Source organism: Nelumbo nucifera, chromosome 1 (assembly GCF_055504915.1).
Source record: "Nelumbo nucifera cultivar China Antique chromosome 1, China Antique-T2T, whole genome shotgun sequence".
Lineage (NCBI taxonomy): Eukaryota > Viridiplantae > Streptophyta > Magnoliopsida > Proteales > Nelumbonaceae > Nelumbo > Nelumbo nucifera.
The window spans coordinates 152,444,892-152,462,225 of record NC_142649.1 but is presented as its reverse complement, the minus strand read 5'-3'; the positions used below and the strand labels follow the sequence as shown (position 1 = coordinate 152,462,225).

General features: G+C 41.7%; 1 long non-coding RNA gene across 2 annotated transcripts; it reads left to right on the top strand.

The window, feature by feature from the left end:
• The first annotated feature begins 1,059 nt into the window (after window positions 1-1,059).
• Window positions 1,060-16,274, top strand: LOC104587913 (uncharacterized). 2 transcript variants are annotated; one of them, XR_016080421.1, is made up of 4 exons: window positions 1,060-1,644; window positions 5,333-6,196; window positions 6,274-6,413; window positions 6,489-16,274. It is a non-coding gene; the product is annotated as an uncharacterized LOC104587913 (long non-coding RNA). The 2 variants fall into 2 exon arrangements; XR_733681.3 differs by having other exon boundaries at window positions 5,333-6,413.
• Window positions 16,275-17,334: the final 1,060 nt, after the last annotated feature.

Here is a 17,334-nt window from a genome sequence, read left to right as displayed (position 1 = left end):
CTACAGGGTAGGTTCCAGGTTCTGCCATGGAACCAAACCAACTATGCTCATTCAACCTGTTGTTGACACAGCTGGTTGAATCGTTCAAATAGTCATATGGTCATGATTTTGTGTTTGCTTCTAGAAAAAATAAAAAATTATTCATAAATTATTGGCCATGTCAAAAAATATTTGACTCGGCCAATCAAACTGTTGATCCATTTGACCCAATGACCAATCGGGTCACAAATTGCACACTAAGGTTATGTTTGTTACCATTGCCACTTCTACTTGCAACCTTTTAGGTTGATAAATACAAATCTTATGAGAATATATTTTTTTCTACCAAAATGCTTTAAGTTATCAGTACAACATTGGGTGCCATTGTTGCTTCTTAAGTAGACACTGGGTACCAACACCTAATCAAATGCCTATATTTTTTAAGTGGAAGTGGTTATCTGATGAGACAATTTCTTAAAATTTTGTATTGATAAACACAAAAATGTTAGAAGTGGCAATGGTACCAAGCACAATCTATGTATGCAAATTTCCAAAGGCCATAATTTTGCACTCCATTATTCGATTCAAGTGATATTTTTTTTTATATTATTTTTCAATATCTATGCATCATAGTGAGTTGTAGATGTCTTGCCCCGCTATTTTTGCGAAAAGAAACCCCCTTTTTGGTTTCAACTCACAATTCTTAATATTTTTTTTACAATTCAAGAGAGATAAAAATTGAATTAAAAATATAAAATAATGCATATATTATATGTAGAATATAATTATATATTATTTATTGATAAAATATATTTCACACACTATATATATAACTATACTTATACTTAAATATATAAAATACTGATGTGACACAATCTAACTTGTCCATGACACTACAAGAGTTGCTCAAGTGGCTGAATGGAATGGCTTGTTATTTTGTCTTTTAGTAGTTAAGTGGTAACTCACAAGTAACCACCCTGTGCGGTTGTATTGTACCTCGAGGGTAATGATATTTAGCGCTCTCAACTTTGTCTTAAAGCAAACACTACTAGAACTTCTATCTTTAGAGGCAATCGACGGGAGGCGGACTTATAGGAGGCAGACTTAGAGGGATATTTTAGAGACATTTATTAATGCCTCTAAAATTATAATTTTGCCCTTGCAATTTTGGCAGATAAAGATTTGGCGCCCAAACACAATTGCATGGGAAGACTCCTCACTTTCTCGTTGGAAGACTCCCTATTTTCTTTCTTTTTTGTCTTTCTCTCTATTTTCCTTCCTAATTCCTATCCTCTTTTCTTCATCATCTCATGCCCCAGTTTCCTCTCTTTTCATCCTTGTCGTTGCAAGCAAACTCTATCGAGCTTGAACCAGGTAATCTCTCAATTTTTTGTCGTATTTCTCCTACTTTCCTTTCATTTATTTTTACTTTACTCCCTTCTCACACACTCTCTCTCTCTCTCCACTTTTTCATTTATTTTCTCTCTCTCTCTTCCCCACACCTTGAGACATCGTCGATCCCCTGATCGAGCTGTTAGAGAGGACGATTGGAGACTACACAGTATCCTTGACTTCACCATCGTGGCTGTTAGAGACGACGATTGGAGATGACACAACCTCAATTTCCTTATTCCATTGATTGATTTTAAGGTCCAGCATAATCAGGTAAGCCAGTTATCGCCCCAATGGATAGTGTTCTTTTTTTTTTTGTGTGTATGTGTTTATTGCTTATCCTGTATTTAGCCAATATAGTGACTTGAGAGAGTAGGAGAGCCGATGGAGGTGGTTCTCGACATCAACCCATGCTTGTCATTGTCTTCTTTGATAATTGTATAAATTTGGATTCTAAAATCCCAACTGTTTAAACATTGAATCATGTTATTATTCATTATTTTCCCATTTTTTATTTGATTTCTTTTTTTCAGTTCCAATGATTGTTGGGTTAATTGTATAGATTTTGATTCCAATGATTGCTGGATTCTAAAATCCCAACTGTGTATAGTTGGATTTCAGATAAAAGTAGAGCCAAAACAAAGGCATATATAGTAAAAATATTAGTTAAAGTCATAGTAAGTGTTTAATAATCTTTCTTTTAAAAAAATATGGAAAAAAATTTGATATGCTTTTTATTTGGTGTATTTCATTAAATATATGCATACTATAATTTTTATGAAAAGTTCATATCATTTTCTGTATTTTGAAAATATGTTCGTTTCAATACAGTTTGTTTAAAATATAAAAATGCATATCATACACATGCTTTCTAACTATAGTTGCATCTGTAATTTCTTCTTTTCTATATACAAAATTCATAAAATTTGAATGTGAAGACACTAAGGTTACATTTGCTAATCCTTATTTTAAGAAGTTATCTTCTTTTTGTAATTAAAAACTCGGCGTTCATAGGGAAAAGGAGATAAGTCCTTAAAAATAAGGAATGCCAAATGCAGCCTTAGTATGAATAAATGAGGATTCTATGTTTGATGAGAAGGCAATTTTTTTTGAGTAATGGGGTAATTGTATTTTTTTAAGGTAAAGTAAGATTTTATTGAATCACATAATATAAGTTACAACAGAGAAGCTAGCCACATGAGGACTAGATAAAGCACTAGGCCAAAGTTACAAACTCCATATGGACTTTGATCTAAACAAGTCGGGTACATTCAGGTTCTTAAAATCTAGAGTAACAGACACCCAAGAAATCAGTTTGCTTACCGCCTATTGTACTACCTCATCAATGCTCTCAGTCTTCTTATAAAAGACTCTTATGTTCCTCTCTGCATAGATTACCCAAAGAACAGCCGCAGGAATCGTCTTCCATATTAATTTTCCTTTTTCTTCAGTCCTGTAATCTCCCAACTGAACATAAGGTCTTTGACTGATTTTGGCATAACCCAATAAAGTCCAAAGCCCCAAGGAAGTGATCCCACATTGTAGAGGAGATAGGACAGTGGATAACCTAGTAAAGACCACAAAGACCACACAGCAGAGAAGATAGATGAAGACCCCACCTCTCCAAATTGATTTTAGAGAGGCATTTGTTTTGCACCATTGTCCACATAAAGAAGTTGGATTTAGAGGGGAAAATAGGATTCCGAGCTTGCTTATAGGGGAATTTGCCACATCACCATTACTACTAAGTTTAGAAGTCAAAGATTTAACTGAAAAACAACCATCGTTACTCCAGATCTAGGACCATTCATCTTCCCCGTTGGTATCAATAATCTGACCCTGTAACAGTTCCAATCATTCCAAGACCCCATTTACCTCCCAACCAAATAGGTTTCTTCTGAACTGAGGGTTCCAAACCACTGTGTTATTGGAGAGAAAATAAGACTCCACCACTAATACTTCTAGGTTTGTTGCACATTGACAAAGAAGGGGGAATGCCTCAACTAAAGGTCTATCCAAGCACCAAGGATCTTTCCAAAACTTCAGCCTGCCCCTTTACCCACCTTAGATCTCACACCTAGGTACATTAAAGGTATACTTTTGAGAATACCTTTCCAAACAAAGCAACCCCAATTTGGGAATGAATCATGTGAAATCCAGTTTCCCCAATCTAGCCCAATTTGGGAATGGGGTAATTGTATTTTAAAAACTCAATGTCTAGAATTCATTATAACATGAAACCACAACCTGCTCAGTTGTTTGGTTCTATGATTCTAGGCTGCATTTGCTAAATCCATGTTTTGTAAATTCTACTATGATGACAAAAAAAGTCCAAGTGATGGAATCTGGAGACTCACACAAGTTTGGAAATTCCAGCTGTGGTGCCGAATCCATGTAAATCATAATCCATGGATTGTCCTAACAAACAAGTTACTTATTTCTTTTGACGGGTTTACTTTGGTTGTCAATCTTACTTCTTTGCTTGGTGCTTGTCCAACTGAGGTTCAAAGTATCTATACATATAATTATCAATAAAGCTTGGAAATGGATAGGTATCGTGATATGGATACATTTAGCTAAAAAAAGTTGCTTGTTTGGAACAATAAATTCAAAAGAAACCAGCATAGATAATGGTCATGTTAATCTTAAAAAAAAAAATCTGAAAGTGCCAAACAAAATTGTACCTAATTTAAAACCACACATTGCAATCAAGAATTGGGAAAAGGGTAAATGTGTTGAAGTTAAGGACATTCCAATCACAAACAAGGCAGACAACATGCACACAAACACACATTCACACATTATCTTCTCATTCAATCAAATGTTTTACTTCACCCCCGCCTCGGGACATTGAAACATTGACTTTACTAAAATATTGGAATACAAGATATTGAATGCACATCTTAAAATGTAATTGACTAAAAACTACCTGAACATAAACATTGAAGATTCGCCTTCCCAGACTACTATAATTTCTTCCATTTGTAAATATATGATCTCATCAAAGTGGAGCCTCAAAGTGTAGTTTCCATTTAGCAACCAATATCAATAGTGGAGCTGTTACATTTATTTCAAAGTTCCATGATATGGCAATTTCATTTGGATAATAGAATTATGCCTTGGGTCATGGTTTCCTCTAAAGTTTTAGGATCATTGTCCTTAACTTACTTCCTACTTAGACCTCCTAGAGATGAAAGGCATTTATTGTTCAGGTGGAGTCCTAGATCAGCTAATTCTATAGTAGCAAGGTTTTGTGAAGAGAGAGGCTATGTTATCTATTCAAATAGAGTAAAGACAAAGTTGGATAGGATCAACATGATATGACACTCTTTTATGGGTATTCATTATTATTGGGGGGAGGTTTGAAGGGTCAATTTATACCAAAGATCTAATCCTTTGTGGAGGATTCTTTGTTTTAGTTGTTTTGTTTTGTCATCTCTCTCATTAAGTAATGAAGAATGATAATTTTTTTTTGTGTTTTCTCTTTTCCTTAAGTAATGAAAAAAGGATTGAGGGCGTCCTTTCTCTTTTTTCCCATTGAATTGTCCAAATATCTCTAGAAGAGTACTTTGTTTTGTTTTCTAAAGTTCAGATTAGGTGGTTCATAAACATGGATCTGATTCAGGTAATATTCAGTTTGCTAAGTCTAATAGGATGAGTACTTTGGTTGTGTTGTAAAACTAATGAAGGGCCTTTTTCATCATTACCTTTGGAGTATCTTTTCATATCTTTTCGTATCACCTTGTTATTTATATATGGGACTGAAGATCAAGGTTTATATTTAAAAAATGAGATAGAAAAAAAAAGAAATTGAATTTATTATATTCTAAAATTTCAACCAATTATTGGTTCCTTTTCTTTTGGCTTCTTAATGGTTTTGGTAGCCTTGGATCTGCTTTTTAGTTATGTTGTGGCATTGAGCTTGCTTCATCTTACACTTGCACTTTACACGTTGATGCAGCGTGATCCGGGCACTCCTAGCTAGCAGACGTCTAGCTCCTAGTTGGCGACGGACGGTACCTGAGAAGAGGAAGGTGAAGGATTCCCGGGGAGCTCGCCCGGTGCAAATACTCCGATGCTTAAGTTAGAACTTTGGGAGCTGTAGGAAATGCAAAGAGAGCTGAGAGTGCAGATAGCGCTAAATCAGTTCAATTACCTCTGCCCCTTGGAAATCGGGGTCCTTAAATACTGGTTGTTCTGTCAAATCGGGCGTAACCGCCATTGGCCCTCTATCGCAACCGTTATTTGCCAGGGCTGCATAGGTAACCGTTGCGGGGTACTGGCCCAATCGGATGAGGGATGTGACCCGGGAAGGACAAACACGTCGCCGCCTGTCGAGAGACGTGGGCGCAGCCCGCTGGGTTGGCAGGTACTGCGTCATCAGTCAGGAAACGCGGGTGCAGTCTAACGGGTACGGTCTTGTCAGATAAGAAACTTCTTGAGGACGCCGCATTGCTTAATAGCGAACTACCTTGTAGCGAGCTGCTAGGGCGTCCCGAGGTGATTCCGCCTGAGGCCTTCGAGGCGACCTTACCAAAGGGTTGGAGCGAGCTAATTGTCCAAGCTCGTGAGCTGAAATAGCTTGGGGTGTTCCTCGTCTAGCACACTAGTGAGCTCGAGCTCACTTTGTAGCAAGCTGTTCTGTGGCGAGCTGACTCGCGAAGGTTTCAGCGAGCTCGTTACACTGGGTTGAAACCAGGCTGTTATGCTGAGCTGTTGCTTATGTTGAGTCATGTCCATGTGTCGTCTGCTTAGGAGGTCGGGTCAATTCACCCTCCATCAATTGCCCCCCACTCCTCGGGCTAAGGGTCTCACTCTTTGCATGGTGAGTTTATGAAGCGATGGGAGGATTTGACCCGTGGTTCAAACTGGGTTGGCTGATCGCATTAAATGCACTTGCAGATGTCAGGTGATTTTTGGGCGCCAAAAAGCGCACCAAGCGGCTGTTAGTTTCGGAAGACGTGCAGCCGACACCACTTCAGCCCTGGAAGACGTGTAGCCGGCATTACTTCGCCAGGGTGGCCTCGGCTCATTGCATGGTGGTATGTGACTGTTTCCCCCTTTTCTCTCTCTTCTTTTCCTTCCATTTTTTCTTTACCTCGACCTTTTGCTGGCAGGTGAACTCCGCCATCCACGCCATGGCCCTCCAGACTAACATTCACTCCAAGGACGCCCTCACTCAGAGGTCGAACGTGCAGAAGCTCCGGGGTGAGCTCGATCAGGACCGAGATGAAATCCTCCAGGCTCGGAAAGGGAGTGAGACTCAGGAGCTGCTCGTCCGGGACTAGGAAGCACAGATCGCCCGACTGTCTGAGGAGAGCGCTTGCTACCGGGAGGAGTCGTCGAGGGTGACAGCGGAGAGAGAGCTCCTTCGCCAGTAGGTCCAGAACTTGGAGTCCACGCTCCGGGATCGGACTTGGAACTTTGACGCCATGGTGGAGGCAGAGTGAGCTAAGGCGGTGTGGGACTTCAAAGGCTCTCAGGAGTACCACGACCTCTAGGTGGAGTACGGTTAGAACTTTTACCGTTCGGGATTCAAACTCTGCCGATGGTTGGTCCGAAAGTTCTCTGGCCTCAACCTCGAAGGCATAACGATGAAGGGTCTGGACCCAGAGATGGTGGGCATGGCGGAGGAGGAGGAGCCCAACTCTCCGGAGGATGACGAGGACGTGGAGGCGGTGGAACCTTGAGGCCGATAGTTCTTGTTTTTTCTTCTTGACTGAATTTTGAAGTGGTTGTTCCCGGGTGTCTGAACCCGGTTCTATGTCTTTCTTTTCTTGATGAACTGTCTCAGACTGTTAGGCCATGCCTTTGTTTTTTGTTCGTTTGTTTTTGTTGTTTATTTTTTTTTAGAACTGGAAATGAAGTATTCCCATTTTTGTTTCTAAGTGCTATGCTCTTTACTTTCCGCCGAAGCGACTTTATCATTCGAGCTGTTAGAGCTACATACCCGAAGTAGGGTCTTTCGGTAATTGTTACCCCGAACTGCTCCCCAGTATTTGGGGTAGTTTTATAATGTTAGAGTTAAATCCCCTTAGTGGGTTCAACTTGTATACCGAAGTGATCCACACATCAGAGGGTTCACTCGAGCTGCCCGTGCCTTCGGTATTAATACTTAGCCTATGCCGATGAAGTGGTTAGGTCTTATACGGTGCCGAGGTCTTCGTTAGCTCGGCGTTTTAGCCCTTAGGTCGGGGGAGTGACTTATAGTCCACTCTCCTAGAGTTCGCCCATGCTATAGAGGCGACTGGGTCTTATGGTGCTGAGGTCTTTGCTAGTTCGGTGTTTTGGCACTTAAGCTTTGGGGGGGCGACTACAGTCTACCCCCTTATGGAGTTCGCCCATGCCATAGAGGCGACTGGGTCTTATCGCTCTGAGATCTTCGTTAGCTCGGCATTTTGACCCTTAGGCTCTGGGAGTGACTCGTGGTCTACTCATTAATTTATAGGTAATATTGCCTTAAGTTCACAATATTCCATGCCTGAGGTACTTGTTTCCCTTCTAGGGTTTCGAGCTCGTATGTTCCTTCCCCGAGCACTCGCTTTACTCGGTAGGGCCCTTCCCAATTTGGCCCGAGCTTATCAACAGCGGGCTCAGGCACCATAACTTTACGAAGGACTAGGTCGCCGACGAGGAGGTTCCGCTTCTTGACCCTGGCGTTATAGTACCGAGTTACTCTCTGCTGGTAGGCCGCGGTCCTAATATATGCGAGGTCTCGTACTTCGTCAAGTAGGTCGAGGTTGGTGCGTAGCTCGTCTTTATTTTCCTTGTCATCATAAGCTTCTAGACGTAGCGAGGGAACCTCGATCTCGGCTGGAATGACTGCTTCAGTGCCGTAGGTGAGGTTGAAGGGGGTCTCGCCTGTAGCGGTCTTCACTGTGGTCTAATAAGCCCATAGAACACTAGGTAGTTCGTTTGCCCTTAGTCCTTTAGCTCGGTCCAGGCGTGCCTTCAATCCACAGAGGATAGCTTTGTTCGTGACTTCCGCTTGGCCGTTTGCCTGAGGGTGTGCCACTAAGGTAAAGTTCTGTTGAATTCCCATGTCTTGGCACCCGTTCTGGAATTTAATGTCCTCGAACTGCTTACCATTGTCAGAGAACAGTACTCGAGGTAACCCGAAGCGTCACACTATATTTTTTCTAGAAAAAGTTCTACACATTCCGAGCTGTGATCGTTACGAGGGGTTCAGGTCGGCGGCACCACTAAGAACCTTCTCTGTCCTGTCGCTGGTGGGAATGGTCTGAGTTTATTGATCCCCCATTGTGCGAAAGGCCATAGACTGGTGAGGTACTTCAGGTCGGCGGCAGGTCGGTGGTGGATATTGGTGTGCTTCTGGCACCTGTCACACTTTCTGACGAGCTCGATCGCATCTGCTTTCATTGTTGGCCAGTAGTATCCCTGTCGTAGCGCTTTCTGGGCGAGAGCTTTGCCCCCCAAGTGTCCACTGCACAAGCCTTCATGAGTATCGCAGAGGACGAGCTCGGCCTTGGAAGGTCGCAAGCAGCGCAGGTAGGGGAGCGTGTACGACCTCCGGTATAGTTGTTCGTCTATTATGACGTATTTGGCCGCCTGATGCTTCACCCTTCTGGTGGCATTATGGTCCGCAGGGAGGGTCCCATGCAGCAGGAAGCTCGCGAGCGGATCGATCCAGCTCGGCTCTGCTTGCACGACAGGAGCGGCCTTCTCTGCCCCTCCGAGAATGCTAGGCCGAGGTAGGTTTTCTATGTACACGGTTCTCATGGTATTATCACTGGTGCTGGCTAACCGGGCTGCAATAACTAGTGCATAGGCCAGCTTTTCTATCTCTACATATCTCGTCTCTACTCCCTGAAACACTTTACTAACATAATAGATAGGTCGTTGGACCCGATCTACCTCTTTTATCAGTACCGAGCTGACCACCTCGTCACTTACCGAGAGGTACAATTCTAAAACATCGCCCTCCTCGGGCCGGGTTAAGACTGGTATACCAGCGAGGTACTTTTTGAGCTCGTCAAACGCGAGCTGGCACTCTTCGGTTCATTCAAAACTTTTGCTTTTAATTGCCTTGAAGAAAGGCAGGCAGCGGTCTGCCAGTTTGGACATGAAGCGACTTAGAGCAGCTATTCGGCCATTCAACCTCTGAACGTCGTTCAGTTTCCAGGGTGGTCCCATATCTAGGATGGCTCTAATTTTATTCGGGTTGGCCTCAGTGCCACGCCGGTTGACGATATACCCTAGAAACTTACCCGATGTGCCACCAAAGACACACTTGCTCGGATTTAACTTCATATTAAACTTACGCAAAATTTCAAAAATAGAATGCAAATCTTGTATTAATTCATGCGAAAATTGGGTTTTGACGACCATGTCGTCTACATAACATTCTATTTTTCTGCCAATCAATGGCTCAAACATTTTATTTACAAGTCTCTGAAAGGTTGCCCCAACATTTTTTAATCCACAGGGCATGACCTTGTAACAGTACAGGCCGAGCTTGGTTATTAAGGCGGTATTTTCTTCGTCAGTTGGGTCTATCCTGATCTGGTTGTAGCCCGAATAGGCGTCTAGGAAACTCAACAACTCATGCCCTGAGGTCGCGTCCACCAGATGGTCGATCATTGGGAGGGGGGAGCAGTCCTTTGGGCAAGCTCGGTTCAGGTCGGTATAATCGACGCACATGCGCCATTTACCGTTGGCATTTTTTACCAGAACGGAGTTGGCCACCCAGCTCGGGTAATGGACTTCTCTTATAAAGTGGCTGCGAGGAGCTTTCCGACCTTCTCGTCGACTACCCTCCATCGATCTGGGCTAAGTTGCGTTTCTTCTGTCTAATGGGCCTAACTACATGATCAATATTAAGCTTGTGAGTTATGAGGGTAGGATATATGCCGGGCATCTCTGCCGCGGACAATGCAAAAGCATCTAAATTTTTAAGTAAGAAACTTATCAGTTGGGATAGCAGAGGCTCCTCAATGGAAGCACCAATCTGAAGTGTCCGAGCTGGGTCCCTCGTCGATGCCGTGATGGAGGCAGTCTCTTCCGTGGGTGCAGCTCGCTCCTCGCATTGCTCCGTAGGTCGCTCCAGCTCGAGGTTGTCGACCACCTTGGCTTTCCTTTTGAGGGCGGCAGAGTAGCACTTGCGAGACTCAAGCTGGTCACCTCGCGCTATCCCAATTCCGAAGTCCGTGGGGAACTTCATTGCCAAATAGTAAGTGGAGACCACCGCACGTAGGGCATGGGTGATCGGCCGTCCTACTATGGCATTGTACGGGGAGGGGGTTGCGACCACTAAGAAGTCGTGGTTGAGCCTCACTATGGTAGGCCAGGTGCCGACTTCCACATGTATCGTAATCCTTCCCAGGGGCTTGACTTCCTCTCCGCTAAAGCCTACCAGGGGAGTATTTGCGGGCTTCAGGTCGCTTTCTTGGAGCTGGAGTTTGTCAAATGCTGCTTTGAAGATGATATCTGCTGAGCTGCCAGAATTGACGAGGACACACCTGACTTCAAAGTCGTTAATCTTTACCTTTATAACAAGCGCATCGTCATGGGGGTAGTGGACCCTGTGTGCATCGTCCTCTATGAAGAAGATCGGGTCTTCCGTCCTTGGCCACTTCGGGGGATTCTGCTCTTCCCTGGCGGCCTCACGAGCTGATGTTTGAGTTGTAGCTAAGGTACAGCCCGCAACGACCGAATTTCTGACAATCACGTGGATAGTCCCCCGAACTGGTCTCTCTTCAGGGGGCTTCCTCTACGGTTGTTCTGCCTACCTGCTGGATTCGGGAGCATCTCTACTCTGCTCCCCCTGCCGACCTGTTTTATTATTATTATTATTTTGTACAAAATTTCTCAAGTATCTGCGACGGATGAGCTTCTCTATCTCGTCGCGGAGGTTTTTACAATTTTCGGTGTTATGACTGTGGTCTTTATGGAAATTACAATACAAATTCTTATTTTTTACACTAGGATCTGCCTTCAGCCGGGGTGGCCACTTCACATATGGGGCGTCCTTGATCGCCATAAGGATCTCTGCCCGCTTCGCATTCAGGGGCGTGTAGTCCGTCCTCTCTGCCGCTGGAGCTCGGAAAGGCTGTCCTGGCCTTGCCCTCCGAGCTTGGTCCTTCTTCTTCTTGCTATCGCCTTGAGTTGAGGGCTCTGTCTCCCTTTTTTCTTTTCTCAAGGGTTTGTTCACCTTTCTGGTTGATCTCCTCCTCCGTCCCTATAAACTGATCCGCGAGCTTGAGGAACTCGGTCACAGTCCTGAGCTGATTAACAATTACGTGCCACTTGAATTACTTGTGCGTGATGCCCCTCTTGGCCGCAGTGAGCCGAACTGCGGGGTCTAAGTCGGGTATTTGCAAACAAGCGTCATTGAACCGCTTGATATAGCTTTGAATAGACTTCCCTTCTTTCTGGACTATGCCAAGGTGGCTCTCCTGAGTTCTCAGGCACCTCTTGCTGGTGACGAAATGAGAAGTGAAGACTTGCACGAACTGCGCCCAGCTCTTTATTGATCCGAACGCGAGATTCCGGTACCATGTGCGGGCCACTCCTTTGAAGGTGGTGGAGGAAGCTACGCACATGCAGGATTCACTGGCCCTTGCCAGGTGCATCTGGGACTAGAAGGCATCAACATGGTCATTCGGATCGAAAGATCCATCATAATTATCTAGGGGAGGAAGCTTGAAGTCCTTTGGCATAGGAACAACAAGAAGTTCTGGAGACAGGAGGGAGGAAACTGAAAGAAGAGGAGTAGCTTTTACTTCACCTGAGCTTATCTCCTCCTTACCCTTGAGCTCGGGCAGGTCGTGAGTGGCAGTTTGACGAGCTCGTCGGCGCCTCCGCTGCTGCTTCGCCGGCTCGGCGTTGGTGTTGCTTGCTTCAATATTACCGAGCTCGATGAGCCCAGGGAGGGGCTCAGACTACTAATGATAGCTGTGAGCCGAAGGGCCTTGCTTGTAATCCGCGGCTAGGGAGGAGCTCGAACTGAGAGTGCTGAGGCGATGCGGGCCTGATCGGCTGCGAAGCGGGGGTGAGGTCGTTCGCTTCGACGGGGGAGCTTGGCTTGCTTCGTGGCCGGATGCCGTGGGGGAAGCGGCTGCTGGGCCTGAGGTAGTGGAGGGAACTGCTATTGATACTGGTACTGAGAAATTTGATGCAACACTTGCTACTAATAGAGTTGAAATTGCTGGAACTGTCGCATTTGAACTTGCATAGCTCGCATGCACTGCACCAAGTCTTCAAGCTGGTTTTGGTTGATCACTAGGGGAACAACAGAAGGTTCAGTGAAGTTTGTTCCAACTGTGGAAGGGAGCGGAGCGTTCGCAGGTGCCACTATCTGAGGCACATTCAGGCTGGGAACTCCATCCACAGAGAGGGGGACGGTGAACTGTCCAATGCAGACAGTGGGGAGCTGAGGTCGCTCCCTAGAAGCGTTCTGGTCGACACCTCATTCGGCATTGCTAGAGGAAGCCATGAATGCTGAGTTCTTCGAAGAAGTTGCAGAGATTAGAGGAAGGCTTTTTGAAGCTTTCCCATAGACGACGCCAAATGATTCAATGCGATCCGGGCACTCCTACCTGGCAGACGTTGTCTGGCTCCTTGCTGGCGACGGACGGTACCTGAGAAGAGGAAGGTGAAGGATTCCCGGGGAGCTCGCCCGGTGGGAATACTCCGATGCTTAAGTTAGAACTTTCAGAGCTGTAGGAAATGCAAAGAGAGCTGAAAGTGCAGATAGCGCTAGATCAGTTCAATTACCTCTGCCCCTTGGAAATCGGGGTCCTTAAATACTGGTTGTTCTGTCAAATCGGGTGTAACCGCCACTGGCCCTTTGTCGCAGCCGTTATTCGCCAGGGCTGCGCAGATAACCGTTGCGGGGTACTGGCCCAATCGGATGAGGGACGTGACCCGGGAAGGACAGACACGTCGCCGCCTGTCGAGAGACGTAGGCGTAGCCCGTTGGGCTGGTAGGTACTGCACCGTCAGTCAGGAGACATGGGTGCTATCTTGGTAGCCTTGGATCTGTTTTTTAGTTATGTTGTGGCATAGAGCTTGCTTCATCTTACACTTGCACTTTACACGTTGATGCAGTGCGATCCGGGCACTCCTAGCATTTGCAAATGCAAGTTAAGAAGGAAAAATTCTATGTCCATGTATTAAGTGTAATAACTCTATGTTAAGAAATCAAACAGAAGTGTATGACCATATTATTTGTGAGGGGTTTAATAAGATTTACACGAATTGGGTGTACCATGGTAAAACTACAACTTCTAACTACAAGGCTGCTACTATAAATAATATAAATAGTGAGCCAGGTCCATATGATGATATACATGGTATGTTACATGATGTATTTGGTTATTTAAATTCAGATGATGATTTAAATGATGTAGCACATGCATCTAGACAAGAGACTAATGATGATGCTCAAAAGTTTTTTAAGTTGGTAAAAAATGTTGATAAAGAATTATATCTAGGATGTAAGAAGTTTTTCATCCTTTCTTTTCTAATTTGATTATATCACATAAAATGTTTGGGTGGATGGACCAATAAATCATTTACCATGTTGCTTGAGCTATTAAAAAAAATATTTCCTAGGGAGAAACATTATCAAAGTCATTTTATGAAATTAAAAAGATCATCAAGAAATTGGGTCTCCATTATGAAAAAATTGATGCATGCCCAAATGATTGTATATTGTATTGGGAAGAGACTGCTAAGTATGAGTCATGTATTACATTTGGTACTTTTAGGTAGGATTTGGTTAACAATACATTATTTAAGAAAAATCGAAAGATTCCAAAGAAGATATTACGCTATTTTCCCCTGACACCAAGGTTTCAAAAATTATTCATGTATGGAAAAACAACTTCTTTCATACATTGGCATGATGAAGATTGCCTTAAAAATGGAAAGTTGAGGCATCCTGCTGATTCACCTACTTGGAAAACATTTGACTTCTTACATTCTTTATTTGCTGTAGATAGTCATAATATTAGACTTGGATTAACTACAGATGGCTTTAATCCATTCAAGACAATGAATCTTTCCTATAGCACATGGCCCGTTGTTATTATAATATACAACTTGCCACCATGGATGTGTATGAAGTAACTCTATTTTATATTGTCATTACTTATTCTTAGCTCTTATGCATCGGGTAACAACATTGATGTGTACTTACAACTTTTAGTAATGAGCTAAAAATATCATGAGGTGGTGTAGAAATTTATGATGCTTCAAGAAAAGAGAAATTTTCAATTCATGCAGTTTATTGTGGACAATTAGTGACTTTCCATGATATGCTAATTTGTCTATGTGGAGCATTAAAGGTTATTTACCTTGCTCATATTGTCATAAGGATACTTGTTATACATACTTACTAAAAAGTTGAAAGATATGTTACATGGGCCATCAGAGGTTTTTAGATCATGATCATAAATTTAGAAGTGATAAAAGATCTTTTGATGGTAAACAAGAGTATAGGGATGCACCAGTTTCACTCTCTAGGTCTGGTGTATAAGCAAAGGTGGGTGACATTAATGTTACATCTGGAAAGAATATATGTGATGACAATCTCTATTTAATTGAATAAAAAAGAGTATCTTCTTTGAGTTTTCATACTGGAAAGATCTTTTATTACATTATAATCTTGATGTTATGCACATTGAAAAGAATGTATGTGACAATGTGGTTTAAACATTATTGAATATTGAAGGAAAAGGCAAAAATAACCTAAAGTTTCGTTAATATTTGGAAGCAATGAATATAAGACCAATTCTGCATCCAGTGCAAATTGGATAAAATAAAACATATTTGCCTCCGACATACTTCACAATATATTAGAAGGATAAGAAAATTTTTTGCCAAGTCTTAAAGCAAGTAAACATCTAGATGGCTATGCATCTAAATTTCAAAATGTATACACTTAAAGGTGCGGAAAATCTCAAAATTGAAGAGCCATGATTGCCATATTTTGATGCAACAGTTACTTCCCTTGGTTATTCGAAAGACATTACCTAAGAATATAGCTTCAATTTTGATTGAATTAAGCTCATTCTTTAGGGAATTATGTTCAATGTTATCCAAATACATGATTTTCAAATATTGGAATATCGAATTGCACTAATTCATTACAATTTGGAAAAGACCTTTCCACCATCCTTTTTTGACATTATGGTGCATTTGTTGATCCATTTAGTGGGTGAAGCCATGATATGTGGGCACATACAATATTGTTGGGTGTACCCTATTGAGAGACATATAATAGTAGTTAGAAAGTTTGATTTGGTTATATAATTATACTAACAATTAAAGCCTGAGTCATATTCATCCAATTTCGTGTTGATATATGTATTTATCTACATTAAAGTCATATTTTTATAATAGAAATCGACCTAAAGGCTCAATTGCAAAAGGGTATTTTGTAGAAGAATGTATAACATTTTGTTCAAGATACTTACATGGAGTGGAGATGAGACTTAATCGACCAATCAGGAATGATGATTACAACAATATTTCAATGGAAAAAAAAAAACAATTTTCTATCTTTCAGCACGTAGGGTGTGCATTTGGAAAGTGTGAAGCATTTGTCCTTGATGATAAATCAAGGACACAAGCACACCGATATGTGCTCTTCAATTATGATGAACTTATCCCCTTCCGAGGGTAAAATCTAATTGTTTTATTAAATTAAATAGAATATAATTTTTAAAATCTAACATAGATTAAATCACATACAGGGAGCACATGAACACTCTTAATCAAAGTGTTTATCGTAGACGAGTAAGAGATATAGAATGGATTCATAGTGAGAAATTTCATGAATGGTTTCACAACCATGTAAGAAATTATTATTATGATGTAGTACCATGTGTACATTTAGTTTATTGATTAAATTTTTTTATAACTAACTCCTAGTGTATTTATTAGGTCATGGATATGCAACAGATAAGGTCTGAACAAGTATCAAATGATATTAGATGGTTGGCCATTGGTCCTAACAATGTTGCTAGAAGATTTGATGGGTTTATAATGAATATGACTAAATTTCACACCAAGGAACTTGGTGGTAGAAGGAAAACTCAATATAGTGGGATTGTTGTTAATGCAAAAGCATCAAGCTTTGCAAATACCAATGATCGAAATCCCATTATAGGAGATATAAGTTACTATGGTGTGCTAACTGATATCATTATGTTTATCATGAGGACCACAAGGTTTTTTATTTATAATTGGGTTGATGTTCTAAACTATAGTAGATGAATCAAGAAGGATGAATTTGGATTTACACTTGTCAATTTTACGCAATTATGTCACACGGGACAAAACTTACATGATGAACCATTTGTTTTAGCATCTCAAGCAGAGCAAGTGCTTTATGCAAGATATCTGGTGGATATTGATTGGCATATTGTCATGAAGAAAAAAGCAAGAGAATTATATGATATGCATGAAGATGGCTTAGAAGATGATATTGAAGCAAATTTACAAAGCATATCATGTTTTGATCAAAGCGTGGATGATGATATTAGTTGGGATAGGCCATGTGTAGATGATACAATAGTTTTATTTGAGAATGAAGAGAATCATCAAGTTGATACTGAACTTGATGAAGAGTGTTGGGATGGTTTACTTTATTTGAATATTTGTTTTTATTTATTTATTTATTTTTTTGTATCTGTTTGGAAGTATTTAATGATTTGGTAATGAATATCACCCATGCTTTACATCATATTGAAGGTTTGGTAATTTTAAAGTTCTATCCCCATTTTCAATGTCTTATTTAGTTCAAGAAGGTAACTCATTGCCAAGAAGGTAATGTATCCAGAGGGGTGGATGAAGCATAATTTCTATACCAAATTCAGATTTGAAAATGCCTTTATAAGCAAAGCCATGATGAAGGAATTGTGGAAGTTAATATGAAGTTAAAAAAATTCTACGTTATATACACCCATCCCAGATATTGTGGTCAAAATTCTAAGT